The sequence below is a fragment of the Dermacentor albipictus genome, chromosome 5, assembly GCF_038994185.2.
Source record: "Dermacentor albipictus isolate Rhodes 1998 colony chromosome 5, USDA_Dalb.pri_finalv2, whole genome shotgun sequence".
Classification (NCBI taxonomy): Eukaryota; Metazoa; Arthropoda; class Arachnida; order Ixodida; family Ixodidae; genus Dermacentor; species Dermacentor albipictus.
The window spans coordinates 124292444-124302164 of record NC_091825.1 but is presented as its reverse complement, the minus strand read 5'-3'; positions in this window follow the sequence as shown (position 1 = coordinate 124302164).

Sequence of the window (9721 nt, the reverse complement as noted above, 5' to 3'; positions counted from 1 at the left end):
TGCATGAACCTTACTGCAGCATCCTCTGTGGAGTAAAATAATCTTGCCAGTCACAGCTACTTGTTCACTCTATTAACATATACTAGCCCCCAGGCTCTCCTGTATTCCTTCATGCATGCTACAATAGCATGGCTGTGCTCAATCACCTCTTTCCATTCCACTGAAATGAAGATGGCATATATTTTTTACCAAAATATGCTCTAAAGCATAACTGTTTATCATTCTTTAAGCCTCTGAGAAGCTGGGATGGATGTTCAGCCTTGCTGTTGTGCCATTTCATAGGTTCTAACCCACCGTCATATTTCTAAACAAGCAATGATGAAATTATATAATCAAGCCATACCATTAGTACAACTGAGGTATTGCTTTCCCAAGGAGTCTCACTGCCACCTCACCAATTTCGTAAATAATTAGACATGTTGACAACCTCGACATGTTGAAGTTACCTTCACAGCCTGTGTTTTAACCCGACAAATAAACCAGATTAACCAAACAGCCCTTACATCACTCTCTTATTCACTTGATATACTAACTAGCACATGGCATTATAGTCGTATTAATATCTCTTTCTATGTTTGGTGAATTGCACAAATCATTTTTGTCGCCCTTACAGCCTAGCTGATGCTGTCTTTCTTTATAACAATTAAGCAACAACCTTACTTGGTGCATTGCTGTGAAAACTATAACTAGCTTCACAGTAGCACTGCACATGTACCCTCAGACCACATCATAGACATGCTTCTGTACGTACTAGAGGCTGGCCACAATCAGCATAATTTGGAAATCTAGATGAACAGGGTGCAAATTCATGTGTATCAAATAAATGTCTGTTCCATTGAGAGGCTGTGTGTATGCGATATAGTTATCAGTTCACTATACTTATGGCAGAAGAACAGAAAACACAGAACAACAAAATCAAGTTCTCTCTGAAAAGCTGCTTTTTGCCACTATTATTAAAGCAAAGTAAGACTTCAGAAAGCACAAATATGGCTTAGAACGACAAAGCTGAGCTAGTCGGTAAGGATTCATTATGCAAAAAAGAAGTGAGGCGTGCAGACAGGAAACAAGAGTAGAGAAGTCCACTTCTCTACTCTTGTGTCCTGTCTGCACGCCTCACCTCCTTTTTACATCACAAATATGGCTTGGGCGCATCTTCGAGCATTGTGAGGTGGGCGAATGTTAATTTTTTTCAAACAGAAATTGACCAAAAATAGTAAATGTCTAATATTGAATAGTGACACGACGACGTGAGTACTTGTAGTAGCAATATTTATTTCCATATATTTAGTTACTACATCTTAACCAACTAGTGCGAACTAGAGCTAACTATTGGGGACAAAGGATAAGTTTTAAATGCAGGGCTACTAATGTTATATAAAAAAAATACTTGAATGGTGTATCAACAACTTTAGAGCCTCGTTGCAAAGAAGCTTTCCAAGAAATAATGGCTGCTGTATGAAGAGCTTCCAAAAATGCAAAATAAATTGTTTCCAAAAAAACATGAAAGTTGTAGAAAAAACAAACATAATGAAGGGCCAATGTTTTGCAGACACATGTAAAAGAACTTGTTGCAAGGAAAACAGCACAGACTTGTCTCATAAAAGATAAATCTGCTAGATCGAGATGGGTGGTTGGCTTTAGGCAAAAAAAAGCCTATGGGAAAGTTTTGTGCCAATACGGCTAAAAGATACATTCGTTACCGTGCTTGTCTTTGGAAGGCTGCATACGCTTGTTCACATGCAAGTACTTGTCACATATTCGTTGTTAAAAAGCTTCCAATTTATATATTGACACAAAATACTCCTCTGATCAGGGAAAAAGAATAGTATTGTCATATAGCATACGTAACATTTAGAACATCAGGCTACTATTTTTCACATTACACAAATACTCATGAAAGACAAAGCTGCAAGAAACAGCATAACACTTTGGCATAATCCGTAACTGATTATATCAACGAGTTTCCTATTTCATGAGGCAAAGTTGCATAGGGCAGATGGGATGTGATATCTATGATTCAGAGATGCGTTATTGTATCTGAGAACAAGTATTATACAACTGATCATTGTGGGAACAAAGAAATAACAGGCATTGATTACCAGTATGTCATCATGTCACTTCTATCTGAAAAGTGACTATCACATCAAGTCAAACTTGCATTGAGAATCACGTTTATGTGCCCATATATGTGGGCCCCATGAACCGTTGCTTTAAGTTATGACCAGTGTCATGTCATTCCTGTATGTAAATGTGGTTTTGCACTATACACCTATAAAACTTTTGATCAGCATCCTAGAACATTTCCTTGAATTTGCACCACAGGCTTTCTGTCGCAACACCCTCTTCGCACCCATGATAAATGTTGCAGTCAGTAAAATAGAGCTTTAGATTATTTCCTAAACTGCTTTCATTCCAGCAAGTAGATGCCGAGCAGATGCTGTGCCGCAAGTGAACATTTATGAGAGCGTTCATACTTGCTGTTTATTAAGGTGGCTGCGAGGTAAATGGAGGGAAAGTGTACAGGTGAAGCAAAGCTCTGCTGTCGCATGCATGTAAACAAAGCTTCTGGTTATGGCGGCCAACGATTATATACACATAGTGAGCAAGGGTGGTGTGATCGCAATATGGCCCGCATGACAGAAAGGGAAACACTATCACACATGTACACGTGTACAGATATGCAACAGTTGGGCAGTGGCAGAGAAGGTGTTTTGCTGTGTCGCCACATGTGCAAAAGATTGCATAAAGAGCATTTGCGTAGCTTACATTACAGCACGACACCTAGCACAAAATGAATAATTGCAATGCGTGGAGCAATGATATAACTTATAAGCTGTTTCCTAGTATCCCCTCTTCATAAAGTGTAAAATGTGCAGAGACAGCTCTGGAAACAAACGTGTACAAAGCAAGGAATCTGCTTTGATACAATACCTATATTGAGAGGCATAAGAGCATAAGCGACCGGCGATGTTTCTGCAATGTTTATTACTGCAGAGCATACGCAATTGACAGAAAAAAATCACAGACAATTACGATACTCCCTAATACGAAATTTTAGTCCAGCTCTACATGTGTTGTCATTTCACTGGCAATGACAATCGGTCTCGTGTGGCATGTTGCAAACGGAGCGAAGTGTGGCGCCACTGCCTTGCCAATCTGGAGATCGCGTGAGCCAGCGCATGGGTGATGCATGGGCGTGGTTCACAGAAGCCATCGCCAACAACCCTCCCAGACATTGCGTGCTACTCTGGCACCATCTCGTAGCTACCGTCACTGCACTTCGCTTTTATTCGCACAATTTTGCCATACACTCCTCCTTTATCTGCCTCATGGTTATGCTGCACCTTCTTATCCACTTTCCTCCTCATGCCTCTTCTCACTTGCAGATTTTTTAATCTCCCACTGCATGCTGCCTTTGCTCTCATCTTTTGCTGAAGTCGTTCGCTCAGTTTAACCGAGCGAACGAGTGGTCCTCACAGCAAGACAAAAGCTAAAGGAAATGTGCTCAAAAGTAAATGGAATGACCAGCGAAAGGAATACCCTGAATGCATGCACTATAAACCACGTTAAAGGATTGACTGAATGCACGATAGACATGGTCTACAAGATATCTTTGACAAGTGGGGCTGATTACATGCACCAAACAGGCAGGTGCGTAAATGATTGACTGCGCAACCATCTATACAACTGCAGTCTGACACAAGCACCCAGAGACCTGGCCATACATTGCGCTTCATGCCGTATCTCCCACAGGATGGGGATCTTGCTGAAATGTAGTAACCAAAGAAAAAGAAGTCATGGAAGCCTACAACATCAAGATGACCCCATGTGCCATCTATATCACTCAGCAAAGAGATTAGCTTAATGAATGATAATAGATGGCGTGGTTAGACTGGGAAGAACATCCCTGAACATGCGACTAGGCTATATGAAGGTCTCATTTTCCGAAAAATAAAACAGTTGTTAGTTTGCACTCGGGTGTCGTGCATTGTTTTTCTCTCTTAAGTCCTGTCCCTTCGTCACTTTGCTCAACAGCGTTATGTCGAACCAACTAGCCCACTGGGAAATTTTCTTTAATTATATGTAATATGCTCTGAGTGCACATCTATGCGAGTCTTGTTTGCAGTGCACATGTGAAAGACAGCACAAAAATAATGCAATATTAGAGGTGAGCAAATAAGGATTTTCAGGACCGAATAGTACAGTGCAAGAAGCAAATTGGATCGAATACTTTTCTAAAAATGAATAGCCATTATCACAATTAACATAAACTGATGTTTATATCCCTGTATTTTTGAAGCTAGCAAGTTTCTGTAATAGTATAGTACCTTACTAAGTATTGTATTTGAAAAACACAAACTGAGCCTACGAGCAAACAAGTACTTTATTCGCATGCACAGGGCTCTTCAGAGGATAAATACAAATACCTTTATTTCAACATCAGGGATGTTAGGGGTGCACCCAAAAAGCCTATGACTGGCTTGACAGAGGGGCACACCCCCGTACATAAAAACCGGCAGCAACAGAACATGGACAGAACAATAGTAATAAAAAAAGACTACAGTGCATAGGTAAACATCATATTCAATAAATATTAGTGAACATCTTGAAATAACAAATTAATAAATGAATAAATGATCACTGTAGAGCCTGTAAAGTGTGGCTGCCTGAGTGACCTAGCCTGCTCCTCTACGCAAGTTCTCATGTTTTATGGCTATAGCACGCCTGTCATGGTGAAAATTTACCGTACTTTTCTGCAATTTAGTGTTTATGTGGGTGCAGTTGGCATTTTGAAATGCCCGATACGTATGAAAAAAATATTCACTGTTACAAAAAGTGACCACCGAATCGAACAGGACACTATTTGATGCATAATTACAAAGTTGCAAATATTCACACATCCTTATGCAATATCAACAGCTTAAAATAATGGTTTCAACACTTACATACACACTAGATGTTCCAGCTGCCAACAGAATATCATATATTGACAAAAGGGTGTTTAACTGGGCTACTTGGTTATTCTTCGAGGATTGTAGCAGTAGAACTTAAGGAACATGGACACAGAAGGAACGACTAGACGAGTACGCAGCTGCACTGTCAACTGATTTCTTGATTGAAATTCCCACTATTATTGATTTCATCGCCATATCTCTTCTCTTATACATCTGAGGCTGTCTCAAAAAGGTGACTTCCTTTCTTGTCAAGGCCAATGACAGTGTGCTTACACATTACGCTCCTGTTTTACTTATCTCGAATGCCTCAAGAATCTCCTGAGTTAACCTATCGTCGTTCCTTTTAAGGACTTGTACTTCATGAAATTATGAGTTACGACAAGAAAAGTTTGCCAAAGTCTGGTGCCTACTGTCAGCAGCGTGCGTGTTCATGTAGTGTCTGTGTTTCTCGTCGGACGGGGTGAAGCGATGGAGCAAAACCATTCTCAGGAGAAATGAGAAAAATGTGCACGCATGAAACAAACTTACGAGCGTCTCAACAGAAAATATTTGCAAAAGAAGCCTCCAACGCAAAGATTTCTCGCCATCAACTTAGCATGAACGATCATTGTCAGCAGTGAGATAGCCGAGCGTCTAACGGTGGTGTTCGAGCATTGTGTAGCACCGTCGATTGATTGCTTTCCACCAGTGCTCACCATGCACGCAAGCTGTAGAATGCATGCTGTGGCACAGTCACGCACAAGTTGCGTTGCCAGCGCTCGATATGGTTTCCCACAAAATAGCTTCGCGCTGCTTTTCGATTCTCGTGATATGTTGTGATTAAAAATTCCCAAGACAGTGTTAAGAGAGCGGCAAAAAAAAAGGTACGAGAAGGTAGGCACAGCAGCTTGTGAACCCACTCCTATAATACCTCTACCCGCGTCTGTTCGTAAATGTGTGCATGTTTTCTTGCGTTTGTCAATTTTTTAAAATTTCCCACATTTCTTTAAATTTGAGTTTTTCTTAGCTTTCGCGTTTGTGCGTGAATAGGTGCCTGCTACCATGCGTGTTTGCGCTTAATCTTATTTCTGTCCTTTTATTTTATATTAGCATTTGTTTTTGCTAGTTTTTTTTTCGCAAAGTCTTTACACATTTTCATTAACCAATCTCATTCAAAGCACTAACTCCTGCACACTGTAGGGCTGGCCTCTTCCATCTCATTAAAACCTGTCTCACTGGTCTACCTTGTCTTCTCAATCTGCCTACTCGCTGTGTTTTCTGTCCTTGCTTCTTGTGTTGTTGCTGCAATGTGATTAACCAACTTGCTCAAAACAAATTTTGATCGCCTATGAAAACAGAAAGGTTTAGAGATACATTTTCTTAAAAGCGTCATGTGGGTTGCACAGTAACTTTGCCTCTTACTTCTGTTCATGTTTATGCATCAGTGCATGTGGCAGCTCGCCAGAAGTGCACATGAAAGGCTGCATATTGCAAAACAACACCTTGCTATGCTGTTGCATTTTTCATGCATTCAGTCTTAGTAAACAGATGGTTTCGCTGCCCATCACATATGATGGTAAAAATATTCGACATGAATAACATTGTGCAGTGGGGTATCATTTCCTGTCTGATGCTTTCATCGTTGCAAAGACATCTTCCAGTGAATGGAGCCCGGCAAAGCAGTGCACTGAGAGCTTTTGCAACTTTCACCATTTATTACTTCATATATGTCATTGTCTGAACGTGGCTGTCCATCGCTGTGCCGATGGCTTGTGAATTAAATAATTACCTCAATAAAACACATTCAACTTCACTCAGCATTTTTTAGTACAAACAATGCTAGCAGAGCTATTTAGGGTGAATAATTGTGCTAACATTGGTGTTACTTGCCCGGTCAGATAAACAAATACAACAATGGCTGCGGCATGACTGTGATTTGATGTGCAGACTGCAAATGGTGCCTTTCAAGCGTGCCCTCAACTACTGCTATTAATAGCTACATGACTGAGTATTTTGGGCCTAACTAAGCTAATGATGTTTGATAATTGTTCTCTTATTCGCATTACTTGCCTGGGCCAGACAACCAAAATAAGGAATGCCACCACATTAACGTGTGTTTGCATGCAAGCTGCCAACAGTGGCTGTCATTTTCGCGTTGATTGCTGCCGTTGCACCAACAGTGGCGACAGCTTGACTGTGCTTTGACGTGCAAACTGCTAATGGTGCCTTTCAAGCGTGCCCTCGACTACTAATATTAATAGTTACCATAATGAGTATTAGGGGCCTAACTAAGATAATGATGTTTGATAATTGTTCTCTTATTCGCATTACTTGCCTGGGCCAGGTAGCCAAAATAAACAATACCACCACATTAATGCGTGTTTGCATGCAAGCTGCCAACAGTGGCTGTCATTTTCGCGTTGATTGCTGCCGTTTCACTAACAGTGGCGACAGCTTGACTGTGCTTTGACGTGCAAACTGCTAATGGTGCCTTTCAAGCGTGCCCTCGACTACTAATATTAATAGTTACCATAATGAGTATTAGGGGCCTAACTAAGCTAATGATGTTTGATAATTGTTCTCTTGTCCACATTACTTGTCTGAGCCATATAACCAAGATAAAGAATGCGACCACATGAGTGTGCTTTTGCATGCAAACGGCTAAAAGTGGCGGACAATTTCGCGTTGATTGCTACTGTTTCACCTACAATGGCTACGACATGGCTGCGCTTTGAAGTGCAGATGCTAAAGGTGCCTTTCAAGCATGCCCTGACGACTGTTATCTCATCACAGGGCCCATAATGCTCGTAGGTGGCTGCCCAATAGAGTATTTTGGGCCTTCTGACATTGGCATTATTCATCTCAACAGGCTGGAAATAAGAGTAGGGCCAGCGAAACTGCACGCAAAGCAAATGTACTTTGGTGTGCGCATTGGTGTGGCTGTCACTTTCACGTTGACTACTGCTTTTTCGTGTGAAGCTGGACAGTGGCTGCCCGAATGAGCATTTTGGGCCGCACAGTTATTCAGGGTTAACAAGTGTATTTGCATTCTGATTTTCCAGCATTTCAGCACGTTTCCGTGCCAATACTTATATTGAGCACGATCTGTGCAGGCCGTTGCTTTTTCAGAATTGGGCTTCCATTAAAAGGAATATGTCATCAAATGAACTGCTTATTTATTTGAGAGGTCACGGGAGAATGCTTAGCTGCTGCGAACCCACCGACAATATTTTGGTAGCCTTAATAAGGGCTGTTCTTTCGTTAATAAGAAGCTGTTATGCTTCATCCAGTGGCTCAATGCCGGACAGCTCGCAGTCGGAGTCGCTTTCTTCACTGTCATCTTCACCCAGTTGGATGATGATGGGTTGGATGTGGTCACTTCCAGACGTATCAAGCCTGCATTTGCCTCCAGGTCCATGACATGGTGAAGTTTCTTCCTCCAGTCTTCCACCATTATGTGCTTAATTTTTTCCCTCAAGACGTATTAGACCGTGTATAGCTTGACGTCTCTGTTGTCCGCAGCTATGCCATTTTTTACCTTTGCCCACACGAGCTCGATAGGATTTAATTCGCAGTGGTACAGTGGGAGCCTGAGTACAATGCAGCCGGCTCTTTCAGCTGCATTGTCTACGATGTAGCTCAGGAAGCGTGGCTTTACAGATGCTACCAACTCAAGCAGCTGCTTTTTAACCACCCTTTCGCTGTGGGTGTTGTTCTTGCTTTTGAGTCACTCCTGTATTTTTTCTTTCTTCCAAGCTGTTGTCGGCTATTTCTCTTCTCGTCGGGAATGGTAAGGTGCATTGCCCAAAACAATGACGCTACCAGCAGGCAACTTCTGCAAAACGTCATTAAACCATCCCTCGAAGTGATTGCTGTCCATTTCTTCGTGGTAGTCGCTTGTTTTTATGGCCTCGGAATATATCTAAGCTGCCGTCGACGAAGCCATCCTCGCTGCCAATGTGCGTCACAATCAGGCACAGGCCTTTTCCAGAAGGTTCTTGTAGACCCGTCGACGGGCCATTTGCTCGAGCGTATAGGTGTCCACGCTTCTGCACCACGATGTCTGTCCACACGATCGACCCAGTGTGTACCGCCGTCACCCATGTCTCATCCAGGAAAAAGATCTTTCGGCCTTCTGCCCATAGCGCTCCACGTCACGAAGGTAGAGATTCCGCCATTCAGCAATGTCATCCCGGTCGATCAGCAGCGAATTGCGGCTCCTCTTCTCGTGCTTGAATTAGATCTCGACAAGCAGGCGACGCACAGTACACCGCTTCAGTGATGGGAGATCCATTGTTGCGTGTGTCGAGGTGTGTGAGGCTGGCAGGAGGTCTGGACCCCACTTCACGCAGAGTCAGAGATGAGGAGAGCTTTCTCGGTGAAGAATTCTTTATACAATGTTTACATGTTGTCGTCGTTATCAGGAGAGAGACCAACAGAGCAGCTGCAAGCTGCTTAAATAACACCCCTCAGTCCACAGATTCCCCAGACAGTCCCTAAGGACGAAACAAGGTCAAGAGAGAGAGAGGGTCTGGGTAGCCTCCGTGGTCCTAACGCCGCTCTCGGTGGCCGGCACTTTCTCAAACCGCGCTGTGGCGTCAGGCCGATCTGGCGGTCAATCAGAATGGTGCGCCAGGGAAGTTTTATGGCCCGCATAGGACAAAGGGAACCAACTGTAAGGCACAGGGTCGAAACACAGCCCTCCTTTGGAAACCGTCCCAAACACAGTGGGAGTTGTTCGTGGTGCGGGCGCTGCCGAACAAAGGCGGGAGGGGGTTGCATTGCTG